At 44.0% G+C, this 15,660-nt stretch overlaps 1 protein-coding gene across 1 annotated transcript in view; it reads left to right on the top strand.

The window, feature by feature from the left end:
• The first annotated feature begins 1,014 nt into the window (after positions 1–1,014).
• Positions 1,015–15,660, top strand: part of KCTD1 (potassium channel tetramerization domain containing 1) — an 87,456-nt gene continuing 72,810 nt past the window's right edge. The window contains exon 1 of the mRNA XM_082667218.1: positions 1,015–1,251. The gene's annotated coding sequence lies outside the window, so the exon portion shown is untranslated. The remainder of the gene's footprint in view (positions 1,252–15,660) is intronic.

Raw genomic sequence — 15,660 nt, 5'->3', positions numbered from 1 at the left:
AGCGAGAAGGCGCAGAGCCCGGACTTCGAGACCATGGACAAGGGGGCGCTGTGCCGCGTGCTGCGCTCCTTCTACGCCGAGGCCCGCTCCAAGAGCGGCCAGCTCTACAGCAAGTCGTCGCTCATAAGCATCCGCAGCTCCCTCAACCGCTACCTCAACGAGCCCCCGTACTGCCGCACGCTCGACCTCACCAAGGACCCGGAGCTGCGCAGCGCTAACCTGACGCTGGCCGCGGTCATCCGCAAGCTTGAGGAGCAGGGCGCCGGGCCGGTGGTGCAGAAGCAAGCCATCACGCGCGCCGACCTGCGCAAGCTCTACACCTCCAGCGTCTTCAGCACCAACACGCCCTTCGGGCTGCTCAACAAGGTCTGGTTCGAGACGTGCATGTACTTCTGCACGCGCGGCCGCGAGAACCAGCGCGAGCTGGAGGAGGACTCCTTCGGGCTGGCCATGGACGAGGACGGCCGCAAGTTCGTCTACTTCAAGTCCCTCGGGCCCTACCACAAGTCGCGCTCGTCGTCGTGGAGCAAGAAGCGCGCCGAGAGCAGCGACGAGGAGAACTTGCCGCGCATGTACGAGACGGGCACCGAGTTCTGCCCCTACGCCAGCTTCGTCAAGTACCTGTCGAAGCGCAACCCCCTCTGCAAGGCGTTCTTCCAGCGGCCCCGGGACCACTGCAGCGAGGGCGATGTGACCTGGTACGAGAACAAAGCCATCGGCAAGAACTTGCTGGGCACCAGGATGCAGATGCTGTCCAAGGCGGCCAAGCTCTCCAAGACCTACACCAACCACTGCATCGGCGCCGTCTCCATCGCCACGCTCAACAGCATCGCGGGCATCGGCACCAAACTGGGCTCGCCCGCCCCGCAGGGCTGCTACGCCGAGGCTCTGAACGGGGCGGCTCGCCACCACTCCCCCCATCCCCCCACCCATCCCTCTCACCACCACCGCCCCCAGCCGCCCTCGCTGGGGAACACCTATATCCTCCCCAGAGACAGCCAGGTCGGGCCCGACGTGAAATCGGAGGCTGCGCCCAAGCGCGCCCTGTACGAGTCCGTGTTCGGGTCGGGGGAAATCTGCGGCCCCTCTTCCCCTAAAAGACTTTGTATCCGCCCCTCCTCGGAGCCTGTGGATGCGGTGGTGGTGGTTTCCGTGAAACACGACCCCCTGCCTCTTCTTCCAGAAGCCAATGGGCACAGAAGCACCAATTCTCCCACAGTAGTTTCACCTGCTATTGTTTCCCCCACCCAGGTAACCAAACCAAACTCTATGCATGAAATGTTTCTCTGGTACCACTTCGAGACTAACTTGTGCTAACTCAGGTCTGGGTTGGGGGGAAGTTTTTCAAAGTAGCAAATATGCTGAGTCGGATTTGATTTCACCCTTAGAAGCTTAACTCTCTCGATGCTTTTCAGGACAGTTTACACCTAACCTTAAAGGCTGTGAGAGGGCAAGCTACCTAACAATCCCTGCTGCGCAGTAACGCTGAAAACGTCAAAGTTCTCAGAACAAAAGGGTCAGCTCAACCCTCGCAGCCTCTCTCCACTGAATGCCTGAGTTTATAAGGCAAAGAGTGCAGGAATACTGTGCATATAAATGGAGCAGTTACTTAAAATATCTTTGAATAAAATAACCATTAAAATACGGTATTACATATTCGCCCTAACTTTTGAAGGTAGAAAAAGTTATAAATTATTTAAAAAGAAAACATGCCAATCCTACTTACTGTAAAGGGGCGGGTTTTGGAGAGACTGGCGGTTGAGTGCCAGTTTATACCATAAGGTGTAGTTGAATGTAAAGCAACATTTGGGATGTAGTTTTCATAAACGAAAGTCACTTGTTAAAGTTATGGAAAGGTAGTATGTCCACTGCCAGCCAGGCTCCCAACTGGAGTGTGCCCCATGGTGCCCAGCAGAGTGGGCACTGAAACATTGCTGTCTTTCCTAGCACCATGGAGCTCTCTGTCTAGGGGGCAGATAAGTGGTGGGAAGATAGACTACTGAGATAACCACACAGTAGAGTGGAAAGAACACCAAAGTAGGAGTGCTAGCCCAGAAGCTGAGCCACCTTGGGCAAGTCAGGTCACCTCTCTGGACTTCAATATCCTCAACAAAGATAAGGAAACAGTTTTCACACAAAAAATATTTATTTCTAAGCACTTAGAAATCTGGGTGGAGATTGGGGATTCGATTGGATGCTTGTCTTATTATTTTTCCTGGAGGAATATATTCATATTATTAAAACTGTATTCATCTTTTGGGTACTGTGCTGTAGGAGCCAGAACGCAGAGGTCCTTGGGGACTCTGCTCTATTTTCCAGGCAGGAGTAGCCACGGGGTTTTACAGCTTTGCCCTCCCTGCCATCAAGCAGAAGTAGGAATTTCAGCTCTAAGTTTGGAGGTGTAGTGCAGGTCTTTCAAGGAACAGATGTCAGGTACCTCTGTGCTTTTTCCAAAGTGGAAATTCCAGTTCTGGACACACTGACCCTTTCAAACGTTTACTTGCTAATCAGCAAGCCTCAAGGCCAACCGAGAAAGGGGCTGTGAAAGGTACTATAAACACCAAAGTTCTCTAAAATACACGAGACCAGAGGCTTACGTGGCTTTCTGCACTTGTAGTGTGCACGGTAGTTTCTGACAGACCAGGAGGTGGTTGTAGGGCGTTGTAAGGATGGACAGGAGAGTTCTTTCTCCTCTTTGGAGAATTTGGGTTTGCTTTTTCTTTGAAAGCAGAAATAAACGATCACATTCTTCTGATAAAGTAAAAACCCTTAAAACGCCCTGGTTTCAAGTAGCACCTGATTAATTAAGAGTTAAAAGCCTAAGAGAGTTTATTAAAGTATCTATCTGCTTGAATTTAACAATGAAGCAGTTTGTCCCCTGGCATTTGTCTACTGGTTTCTTGACACCAGTGTCACATAGAATAATGACATGAGATCCACGAAAGATTAGGGGGGTTTGTTTAGTTGGTTTGGTTTTGTTCTAAGAATTGCAGTCACTGTCACAGTCTTTCATTTTAACTGAGTGAGATCAATCATTTCTGTAAACCTGAACACTGATTCTTTTATTCTTGAGTGATTGTCAGGTAACTCCCAGGTTAAATGTAGATTTGAGGGTCCATATGTTGGTTATGTTATCATTATGCCTCTCAAACAGTATCTTAGCTAAGTCTCTTGCAGTTAAAACACTACAAAAAGTTGCCCTCTTTGCTTTCACGAATGTTAGAGTGAACATTTTTTTTTATCAGCCTTAAGAAGTTTAAGGGAACTCTTTAGTAACTCCTGTAGAACTCACTTTATGAAGTCTGAGCATTCTAAGTATGAAACAGGTGTTTAATTTAAGTACAAAGCTGATATTAAACTTTTTCCTCCTGTATTTACTAAAATCGCTGTTGAGGTTCAGGGCATTTCCTGGGGATTAAGGACTGGCTGGGGTTACTGGCCGGAGGCTTTGCTTTAGGTCGGCAACTCCTTTGGCTGGTCATTAATCCCCAGGAAATGCCCTGTGTACCTCGAACTTCAGTCATTATCACTTAATTATAAACATAGGCTGTCTAACTTTAATACAGGCTAGACCCTCATCCGGTGGAGTGGCGCTGAATTCCACTAAGGACCACTTGAGGCCACAGTCCCCCCCCGATGTTTGATTCTTTTGTAACATTGCGAGTTTCTCAAAAAAATGAAGAGCCTGTTACTATCAATGCATTTACTGTTTTTACTTCTTGAGGGTGTTCATAAGTGTATCACTTATGGGACTGGTTGAAAAATGAATGCACTCAAGGATTAATGAAGATTATGGAATTGGTGATGTTTTCACTCGTGGAGTGCCTGGTTTTAGTTGGTTTTGGAGTGGGTGGAGGGCTTGGTGGTTGTGTTGGTTACCTTAACTGGTTCATTCAGGAATTCTCTTGAAGGTCTGTATTCAAAGTAAGGGATGGTTTTAGTTCCCGCCCCTCCCCACCCAAGGCTGTTGTGATTTAAGATGATCCAGTTGCTAGTACAACATCTAGCTCCCAGGTGGAGATAACGTGGTATTTAAAGGCTTAGCACGTCGCATATCCTACCTCTTCATAGCTGTTCTCTTTGCATGAAAATGTAGCATTTTTCCTGCCTCAGTCAACAGTACTTCAGCCTAGGTGGGATGATAGAGATCTGTAACTTTAGTCTTTATCATTTACAGAAAAAAGAATACTAGTAGGAGTTTAGATTCTAAATATCATAGTTTTGTTGCTAAAGCTTTTGTGGACTGTACCTTTCTTGGTACCAAACGAAAATGTGAAAATTAGCTCCCTAACGTATACCTAAAGTATACTTGGCAGCGTTCGTAAACTTGTGACAAAGGTGCCTTCAGTTGGAGGTACTTGACCCCAACCCAGATTACTTCCAGAAATACTTTTAAGGAATCCTGTAAGTAGGAAATCTATTAGTGGAGAGATTCTGGGGTTGGTGGTGCACGTCCAGTGTTTCTGTTTCATCGACTTCACTAGGGGCCAGAGTCTGTCCTTAGAGTCTCCAAGATGAAAATTAGAGCAGCTTCCCTGTGAGGCACGCCCAGTGGTTCATGACCTTGCCTTTGAAGAAGCTGGATACTAATAGCACTTGGGAAACCACTGTTCATTCAGGTGCTGTCATGTGGGAAGGGAGAAGGAATACTCATTCTATCTACTTACTAGAAAAAACATGCATTTTCTGTATTATTGAAATTATCACCAAAATCTTATTTTGAATTTGGAGACTAGGCAGGAGGGATACCCTTTTTTTTTTTTCTTAAAGAAGGAATCAAACTTCTGTAAACGTGACAGAAGAGTGTGTTTAACAGCTATGGCAATTATAGGTTATCTGGAGCAATTAGGATTAACCACCTTGTTTAAAATGGGTATTTTCCTGATTTTTAATAATATTTTGTGGCTGTATTATTTTTTCTGATGCAGGAATGTTTGCTCTCCTTTACAGAAAGTTCAAATTGGTGAAGAAACTAAATGGCATTAACATAAGTGTGGAACTTTTTTCATTCACTCAGGAAACAATTACTGAGCACCTACTATCTTGGCTTGGGTACCAGGAATCTTTATAAACTAATCATTTTCCACTTGGCAAGTAGTCTCATTGGCAAGATTTTGGCCTCATTAAATATTAAAACGAGATTAAAATAAAGAAGGTTAAAAGGTGACGAAAGAAATCTGTAGTTTTACTCTTGCATGTTCATATTGCAGTGAGTACTCAGGTGTATTATTTTAAATTGATATGAACCTACATATATGTCAGCTCACTATCTCTCATATCTGATCCAGGAAATAGAAAGCGAAGTATTTGCCAACAAAGGAGCAAGTGGATGCCATTCATCTCGAACGTAAACCCTGACTTAAAATCTGGTTCCCCTAACACATGTCACCTATAAGGGCATCCTCTCGTCATTGTAGATGGATTTCAAGCAAGAAGAGCCCCTTCTTCAAATAGGACTGTGAGTTGTGCGTGAGACCTCTTAGGTTTTCACCTTGATTTAGGCCAAAGCTCCACTTCAGTGATTTAATAAGTTCACTTTCAAGTTATCTTTTGGCATCTCCACTGCCCCTTCAAAAGCAGAATCGATATAGGAGTTGCTTTGTGGTTACGTATGTTGAAAATCTCAGGACCAGACGTAAACTAGTATTCTAGAACTTTTATTTCTAGAACCTTTTTTACTTCTCTTGATTGATCATTCACTGCCTTGTACCGATTAGTCAGGATGCTATTTGAAAGGCTTCTTTGGAGAATTTAGATAGGGGATAGGTAGTGGGAATTAATTGGTCCAAAAAGGGAGATTGATTGACTTTGATAAATGAAAATGAAAGAAAATGGAGCTTTAGAATTTGAAACCTTGTGCTGATAAACATTTTTATTTAACACTAGTAATATTCTAAAGAAGCTGAATTCAGCTCAACCATTGTTTTTTGTTGTTGTTTTTCTTGGCCCCACTGCAGGGCATGCAGGATCTTAGTTCCCTGACCAGGGATCGAACCGTGCCCCCTGCAGTGGGAGCAAGGAGTCTTAACCACTGGACTGCCAGGGAAGTCCCTCAGCTCAACCATTGTTACCTGAACCTCTTGCTACCTGCTAAGTAGTGCCAAGAGGAACAGGATTCAGTTTTTGCCCTCGGTCAGGGTTTGCAGAGGACGGGCTTCCAAGCTGAAGTGATTCTCTGTTTGTTGCATGAACATCACAAGGGAAACAGATGAACTTGTCAAGTTTTAGGCCCTTTGGGTTTCCAGATCTGTGAAAGTTTCTCTTTGCCTTCTCTTTCAAGAGAGGATGGTCTCTGAATGGTGTCGAGTCTTTATAACAGAGATTGAGCTTCTATATGGTCTAGAAATAAATGGGCATTTAAGCCATTCAGGATATCTCGCTAATATCCCCTACGGGCTGGGATTGAACCTGCATGTGAGGGGATATTACCTAGCGCCCATGGCTGTGAACTAGACACTGGACCCCAGCGCGTCCTGTCAGACTACAGGAGGCCCAACCTAATTAGACGTGTTTTAGGTTTTCAGTAATTCTGTTCAACACTTTTTTTTTTTTTTTACTGTCAGACTTTCTTCCTTTCAGCTTTTGCTATAACAATCTGACGGAGCCTTTTTTTCCTTAAAAAAAAAGATCCATTTATATCTGACAGCAAACTTTCCTTTGTGACTGAATTTTTTTTTTTATTCATATCCTATCCTAAATTGGTCCGCATCTTGGGTCACAGAATTTTCAAAACAAGTGGAAGTGGGAACAAATGGAAGTTTGTTTTCAAACAAATTTTCAAAACAAATGGAAGTGGTCTTCCAGTATTGGAAGGCCAGAGTGTCTGAGCTTTAATTGTAGTTTTTGTCACAGCAGTTTGGTCTCGGGCAGCTTTGCAAACCCCAGTGGGAACTTCCTTTTTCTGGAAACCCACTACTTTCTGAGATTTGCGATTTGTGTTTAGCAACTGGAAACAGTTCAGCTCTTGTGGGCCCTCCAGGTAGTTAGTTCGGGTGTTTTTAATATGGGGGGGAGGGGAGCGGGGAGGAGAGGGTGCCGTGGGGGGGAGTACAGGGAAGTCCCACAGGTGTGAAGGAGCGGGGATGGGGGGGCGGTAAGGGTCTCCTGTGTCGAGTCCATTTCTGGAACCCTGGGAAACTGCGGGAACCTGGGGAGGCCTTGGAGGGAAGCCCCGGGCACCGTCCAGGGCCACTCAGTTCTTCCCCCATCACCAGCCCCATCTCCACCTGAGTATAGACATTTGAAACTCATCTTTGTAATGCAAACCTTTCCTGGGAGTGTCTAGACTCCTTCACACCCTGAATTACTGCTTTCCCCTGATCACCTGGCAGTGAACCCTGGCAGATGGGCGGTTTGATCCGGTCTGTAAGGAAGGAGGCAAAAATGTGCTACCTACAAAGGGCTGACAGATTTAAGAGAGGTTAGGCTGTAGGCTTCTGGGAAGAAAGAGGAATTTGGAAAGGAATGCTGGAGAATGACAGAGATAAGTGTTGCTTCCTTTGTGATAATTGGGTTACCGAATGTCAAGACTAGTTTGGAAGCTTGTAATTATCAATTTCTAGTTTTAACTACATGTCCCCAGTCCAGGGTAACTCACCCGGTTCAGTCCGCGGTCTCACCACTCAGTCCCCATCCTTCCTCTCTTAACACAAGACAAAGGGAACTGTTATTTTTAGCACCGGGTCCCATAAGGGCTCTTTCCACCACGTTTCTTCAGCTTGTGGATTCGTTTTGATACCTAAACTTGCTGTGGCTTTTGCCATGTAGTTTGGTTTGGGGGTTTTTTTGGCTGCGGCGTGTCAGGCAAGATCTTAGTTCCCCAACCAGGGATCGAACCCGCACCCCCTGCATTGGAAGCGTGGTCTTAACCACTGGACTGCCCGGGAAGGCCCTGCCATGTGGTTTTTAAGGAACTTACACAGGTGAACTCTTTCACTATCCTGGCTTCTTCACTGTTCTGGGTCAGGGAATGGACATTTGGACCAGATCCACGCAGGAGTGAAGGGAGGGAGTGTGTGGCCCCGAGGCTTCCACTTTACTGGGCTGCAGTCCAGAGACAAACGTGATTCCCTCCTTGAAGAGTCTGATGTCAACTGTCCCAGCCTCTAACTGACTCTGTAGTTAGGAAGTGGAATGTCATCATGAATAACAGAGGGCTTTAAAGTGGTCCCCCGACCGGCAGCCTCTGCATCGCTCAGGAGCAGTGGGCTACTTGGTCTCCTTTAATCCTCACACAGTCCTTCAAGGAGTTATGGTTATTATTTCCATTTTACAAAGGAGGAGTCTGTTAATAGATGTTGACTTAATTTACTGAAGGTCCAACAACTGGTTAGTGACTATGCTGGGATTTGAGTCCAGAACTGTCAGATTTCAGAGTCTGCTTTTAAATCCATGGTCTGTTGATTCCAAAATTCTTAGCTGTTCAAATAAAAGAATCCATTAAAGAGAAGATGATATAACATTAGATTCGTATCACTGCCTGAGGTGCTTTCCTGGAGCAACTTAAGAAGAGCAAACCTGTTAAAATACAGCAAAAAAAAAAAAAAAAAAAAAAATTGGGAACACAGAAGAATATTTCCAGTGCTTAACATGCTTCCATTTTGCTGTGTGTGGTCCCAGCCTCTGACGAGTCTGGGGACAGTATCAGCCTCTTTTGAGAAGCCCCATCACATAGAACATGTTAAGAGTAGACTCCAGGGCCTGACTGCCGGGGCCAAAGCTCAGCTCTGCCCAGGACCAACGTGGTCTTCAGTTTCCTCCTGGGTCAGATGGGGACAGTGGTCATACTCACCTCCTAGGGTCATCAGCGTTAAATGAATTACTGTTTAAGAAGTGCTTAAAACAGGAGTGGTCGACGAACATTTTCTGTCATTTTATTATCTTAGCCCAGAATGTTTGACGTATGAAAAACGGCTGATCTTGCTGACAAAGTCCCAGTCTCCGTCTTCAGTGTTTCTCTTGTGAATAGGTCGTCCAGGTGCTGCGCAGGGGCCTTTCTGCCGTGTCTCCTTCTGGGGCGTCTGTTGCCTTGGGCCAGTAGCACCCCCTCTGGTCTCCTAGGAGATGGGCAGTCTCAGGAGGCCTCTGGCAGTGTGGCTCGCCCAGGCCCCCTCCCTCTCACTGTCACCTCAGACAGCCCATCCAGGTGGATGCTTTATACCAAAGCTGGTTTTTCTCCCCTCTACTTTCCTTTGATACTCAGCTCCACAGCTGCTTCTAAGTTTGTTCTGCAGACCCTTCCCATTGCTAGAGGGGGTGGGAGGCGCTCTCTGAGGGGCATAATTGCTGCCCAAACTCCAGAGGATTCACAAAAGTTGGCTTACAAGGAGATTGACAGCTTTTCACAGGAGTAAATTTTATTTGGAATGGTTTGGGATTAGGGGAGCAGTCATAATACCGGGGTTCTTAAAACATCATGAAGGTCGTCATGGCAATGACTTTAGTAAATTTTTTTGGGGGGGTGTAATTCAGATTGTATTGCTTATTATGTCATTCCATACAACTTTAAGGAAACAGACGTTGAGAAAATATAGTGGAAGTATTAAACAGATGATGGCAATATTGATGAGAATGTTCAAGTGTTTTACATAAGGTAGTAAGAGGCACCGCTGCCACTGTCACCCCCCCTCCGAAATTTGTACATTTCGTATAAAAAGAGTAAAAATAGTTCAATGGCATTTAACTAGCATTATTCTTTGTAATGACTTTCGTAAATTTTAATTCCAGTATTCTAGAAGTAGGGCCTGTATTTGGCTAGATCTTCTGGTATATTGTTTGTACTTCCCTAATGCATAATTGCATTATAATTTTCTAATTCTTTTTTTTTTTTTAATTTTCTAATTCTTGACTTCTGTCTTGGAGACTATATAAAATCAGTAGAAGTTTTACTTGAAGTTGATGTGTACTAATATATGCTTTGAATAGGCTGCAGAATCAGGGTAACTGGTTGGTATTCTGATGCAGCATTGCTGACCAGTTAATGACCTCTTCCGACTTGTTCTTAGTTTGACAAAACGAGCACTCGTATAAAATAGAAACAATTGCTGTGATGATGCAGGGATCTGTCACCTCTAATTTCGTTTGCTTTTCAAATAATCACAGTATTCAGCCACCATATTCCCAGTAGTATAAGTTTGTGGGTTTGAGAATTATATTAAATAAACTAATAGTAGCTTTAATTAATAATTCTATTAATTTCATTAAGCCAGCTCATCTGGAATGTTGGTTTCTATTCTGTGACATTTTTTTCTGACAAAGTTATATATAAATAGATTTTAGATATTTTCTTTCCATCTTGAACAAATATCTCATCGTTTTTTACTCCAGAAAAAAAGAGACTGGCAGAAAATTTATTTTACAGTGGAAAGCATGTTGCTGTAGAAACACACAGACCTAAATAAAAGTGTAACAAGAATATTAGAAAACGGATTATGCTAGCTTCATTCTCTTTTCTTCTCAACGTGGTATTCATTCACACGTTGAATTTTTATAATTAACAGTAGGATATTCATAGTGCTGGTGATTTCACTATTTTCAGGATTATTTTGCGGGTGGGGTGGTAACGTTCAAGGTATGTTTCTCAGGTTTATGTTTTTAAACTTATGAAGAGGGCTTCCCTGGTGGTGCAGTGGTTGAGAGTCCGCCTGCCGATGCAGGGGACACGGGTTCGTGCCCCGGTCCGGGAAGATCCCACATGCCGCGGAGCGGCTTGGCCCATGAGCCATGGCTGCTGAGCCTGCGCGTCCGGAGCCTGTGCTCCGCAACGGGAGAGGCCACAACAGTGAGAGGCCCGTGTACCGCAAAAAAAAGAGAAGAGGATCATGGAATCCTAGATCCTATTCATAGCATTTAACTACAATCTCAAGTGATGTATGTTAGAACCACCTCTTGGGATGTGAGTGGTGATCTGAGAAAAGTCAAGATGAAGGAGACTGCTGCTATACAGAAAAACTCTGAAAATAGGATTCATTTATTGAGCACTTACTGTGTGCAAGGGCAGGAATTTGGAGGTAAAGAATAACTTAGAAATAGTTAAGAGAAGATGCTGGAGAAACGACAGTGGCAATACCTGGGGCAAGTCAGAAGGAGGACCCAATGGAGAGGATGAGGGTCTTGTACCATCTAATGACTGTTCACAAGTAAAGCCTGGGTAGTAAACAGTGTGTATTACTTTCTAAGAAATGGGACCGAAGGTGGCCCGACCAAACTGGGAGACTAAACATTTAAGCCTTAAAAGTGTGTGAAGAGAAAATGTAAAAACTCAGAAGAAATAAAATCTTGCCTTGTCAAAATGTAAGCCTTTGCCTTGCTGTGACATTGATCTCTCTTGGGAAGGCCCTAGTATACAATTTTAGATGTCCCAGCACGACGTAGGCTGCCACATCTCTCTCCATATCAGCCCCTCTAAATGTTCACCCTGTGTTAATCCACGTGTTTTAAGACTGAGTATTTACGCAGTAACCCAAAGAAGTTCAGAACTGGTACTGTGTCCTAGTTTACATTTCAGTTCCAGCTCTTTGAGTTACTAAATCCTGGCTCCTTTGGTACCCAGCAGTATTTCTGTCACATCTCGAGTCCGGGACCATGCAATGAGTAATCAATTACTAAGGTACATGAGAATAGTGCTTAACGATTTGCAAATGGCTTTCTTGTATGTGACTTCATTTCTAAGGAAGCTTTGCAGGGCCCTTCGTAGTGTCAGGTACTGGCTTAGATAGATGGTGCTGACGTAGATAAATTCCTTGTCCTTGGAGGACTCAGTCTCGTGGAGGGGGCAGACAAGTAACCTGAAAGATAAACTCCGATGTGTGCTAACTCCTGTGATACTCTGTCCACACAGTATAAGCAAGCTGAAGGGGGAGGGGAGGCACTGGGATTATACCCATCCTAGGTGAGAAAAACGGACCCTCAGAGAGGGTAGGCAGTTTCTCAGGTTCACCTCACCACGGAGGAGTGAAGTTCCAAGTCCAGGTCCAGGCCTCTTATACAGGGCTGCTTTGGGGGCTGTCATTTATAGGTGAAGTTTCATTTTGTTGGTTTTTTTGGCTGCACTGTGTGGCTTGTGGGATCCTAGTTCCCCAACCAGGGATTGAACCCGCACCCTCGGCAGTGAGGGCACAGAGCCCTAACCACTGGACCGCCAGGGAATTCCCTAGCTGAAGTGATAAAAAGCAGTGCAGTTAGGCATTAAAGAAAGAAAGAAAAAAAAAGGACCCTGAAGCGCAAGCATGTAGATGGACGTGTCTTTTAAAAACTAAAAGAGGCTTAGTGTGATTTTCATGCTTTTGGTATTTTAGGAAAATCCAAGGGAACATTCTGGATTAGGGTGAAATAGAATGGCCCAGCACAGGCTCCAGACGTCAGTGGCTGACAGCTCTAGCCAGACTGACTGGGGCATCTTTCCTTACAGTGAAGCCCAAGCTCCCGGAACCCTTTCTGCAGTGGTTGAGGGCTGACCCCCATGGGGAGCTGCGCGGTTCCGTCTGATCCCTGACTGGTTGGCAGTTGAAGACCAGCTCCCCAAGGCCTTCGGTCTTTCCCACTTCAGCCAGAGCACTTAATTAAAACAAAAACTGAACACAGCTCTGGTGCAGGTATGGCTAGTAAAAAGAACCAATAAAAATGACAGTGGAGTGCCCGGCAAATGGAAGATGTTAATGATACTAAGGCGCTTCATGGGGCACGTCTGTACCTCTTGGCACAGGACGACAGGCTGCACGGAGGCTCTTCCTCACAGCAGCCCTTGGCCGCCAGCTCCCACCCAGACTGCACAGGCGAGCTGCCCGGGCTCTGCCGACCTGGGGCCACCCGACTTCTCCCTGCAAGAACATCGCTGGGAAGTGGCCACCACTGACATGTAGCCCTTTTCGCTGATGACAGCAGATAACACAAGGTTTCAAGGATACTTTTGTGACACGGGAGCAAAAAGGAGACAGGGAAAAGGCACAGGATCAGAAAAGTTAAAGGGGAGGGAAGTAGCCAAGGTACCTCCAAGCTTACTGGACATTTGGAGCAAACTCAGCATTCTCCATCAGTTCTAATTAGACTTACCAAAGGGTAGACCAAGTTAAAGCTAAGAGAATAATAACTCTGAATTACCCTTGGGCAAGTTACTTAGTTTCCCAGCTGTTAGATGGGAAGAATGGGAATCCATTTGTTCCTCGGTATCCTTGGAGAATTGGTTCCAGGACCCCTGCAGATGTTCAAGTCCCGTATGTAAAATGGTGCAGTATTTGCATATAACCTGCACACACCCTTCCTTATACATTAAATCATCTCTGGGTTACTTATAATACATAATACCACATAAATGCCACGTAAGTAGTTGTAAATACAATGTATTGTTATAGTTATAAACACAAATACTATTATAAATACAGTGTAAATGTTATGTAAATAATTGCTGGTGCATGGCAAATTCAAGTTTTGCCTTTTGGAAGTTTCTGGAATGATTTTTTCAATATTTTCGATCTGCGGTTTGTTGAAAGTGTGGATGTAGAGCCCATGGATATGGAGGGCTGACTGTACTCCAGTTGTGAGTGGTAAAAGCCCATAGTAAGTGCTTAATAACTGACAGCTTTAAAAAACTTCAGTTGGTTAGAGATTGCTGACAGGCTAGAGGAAAAGCAGAGGAATTGTATACAATTTCCAGCTGATCCTCAATATTCTCTTTTAAAGCTAAGACAGTGGATCCAAAAAAAAAAAACCCCACAAAATATTTATAAACACAGGTGAAAGAATGGAAATATGCAAAGAAACCAGCTGGAGGACCCACATCTATGATAAGAACAAAATAACAATAACCAAAAGGCAAATAATAAAAGAGAAAAATGCGTATTAAATTCTAGGTATTCCTGTTTGAGCCAGTGTGTAACTCACTGAAGTATAAAAATAAAATTAAATCTGCAAGCTTTTATTCTCTCCTTTATACCATGAAGAGGTTAATTTAAATATATATAAAATGTTTCACAGATTAATTTTAGACTACCTTTTAAGTAGATCTTAGAAAAAAGTTGAAATGACTTACAAGTATTGACAATATGTCTTCAGTGTTGAATAAAATTATCCATCTCATTAAAAAATACACAATTTGATTTCTTTTAATTATAAGCAGTAAATTTATAGAAATTGATCTTTTTATTTATAATTTTCATTAGAATGTCGTGATTCCAGTAAAGTATATTCTAAATTGATTTGAATAAACAAAATATCTTAATCGTATAGAATATGCAACTGAGATCTTTTAAACTTTTATCATTAAAAACAATACATGTGACCAGATGATAAATTGCAGGTTTTGTTTTTTGGTTTTTTTTAATAATAGTTTAAAAAACATTCTCATGGCCACTTTACAACCAGAAAATATCTCATCCAGATACAATAAAGAATATGAAACTTTCTGGCAAGTATTAAATAGAACAGTGGCACTCTTTGTGTCAAAGTGCTAATTTGAGAGAGATTATGTCATGCTTTTAACTCTCTTTTCCGATGTGGCAATAAAGTACTTGCTCAACTGACATAAATCATCAAATATTTCACATTTTAGTCTTAATTTAGTTTATACCAACATGTTTAGAAATGAAGTCAGTAAATATTATTTGCATCATGAAGTACGAATTATAATTAGAAGATTAGCCTTCAATGCATTGCCTTTACTAAAGATACACATCTCATTCCTGAAGAATTCGTCCCCATGATCCATTCAGGAGCTAACACATATGTGTGGAACTTGTTACCGTACATACTCAGCATACATGATTCGATCCAATCGCATAACAATCTTGTACCCTAGAAAGATGAAGTAGCCTGCCCCAGGACGTTCAGTTAGTAAATGGCAAACTCAGGGCGTATCCCAGGGCTCTCACTTGACCATTTATTCAACAAATATTAATTTTTTTTTTTTTTTTTGACTGCGCCACGCAGCTTGTGGGATCTTAGTTCCCTGACCAGGGATTGGACCCGGGCCCTCAGCAGCGAAAGCGCAGAATCCTAACCACTGGACCGGCAGGGGATTCCCATCAACAAATATTGAGTACCTACTATGTGCTAGTCACAGACGACCCAGTAAAGAACAAGACAGGTCTCATTTCTCATAGACTTGACATTCAAGTGGGAGAGACAGACATTAAAACCAACAAAACTATCATCGAAATAGACTGAAGTGACTGAATCAGTTGGGTCCCACCCACAGAGGAGTGGGCCACACACACTGAGCACAGGGGCTCTCCTAATCCCAGAGGAGCCTCTGCATGAGCCCAGAGCCGATGGACCCGTGACTGGTCTCGTCCACTCTTCCAGGTACAGGTGGGCACTTTTAAATCAGACTTACAGTTTCCCGAACTAGAATATTGGGTTGGCCAACACGTGTGTTCGGGTTTTTCCCGAACGCACGTGTTGGCCAACCCAATGTTAGGATGGTAAGGTTAGAGGTGCAGAACAGGCCTTAGTATCGTTTCTTAAGAGCTCAGGGTGGACAGCACATCTGAGCACCTCAGCTTGTTAGGCGGGGAGAGGATACGGAAGGCCAGAGAGATGGGTAGCAGAATCTGATCCAGAGTCAGGAAGCGCTCCTTATTCATAGGCTCAGAATCTCCTTGCTGGTCAACAAAGCCCCAGTTCTCACTTGCTAGGTTATGTGTAACCCTTACGATGCGACAGTTT

This window comes from Grampus griseus, assembly GCF_964374135.1.
Source record: "Grampus griseus genome assembly, chromosome: 12".
In the NCBI taxonomy this organism is placed as follows: Eukaryota; Metazoa; Chordata; class Mammalia; order Artiodactyla; family Delphinidae; genus Grampus; species Grampus griseus.
The sequence above is the reverse complement of the archived record's forward strand: the minus strand, read 5'-3'. Positions and strand labels throughout refer to the sequence as shown.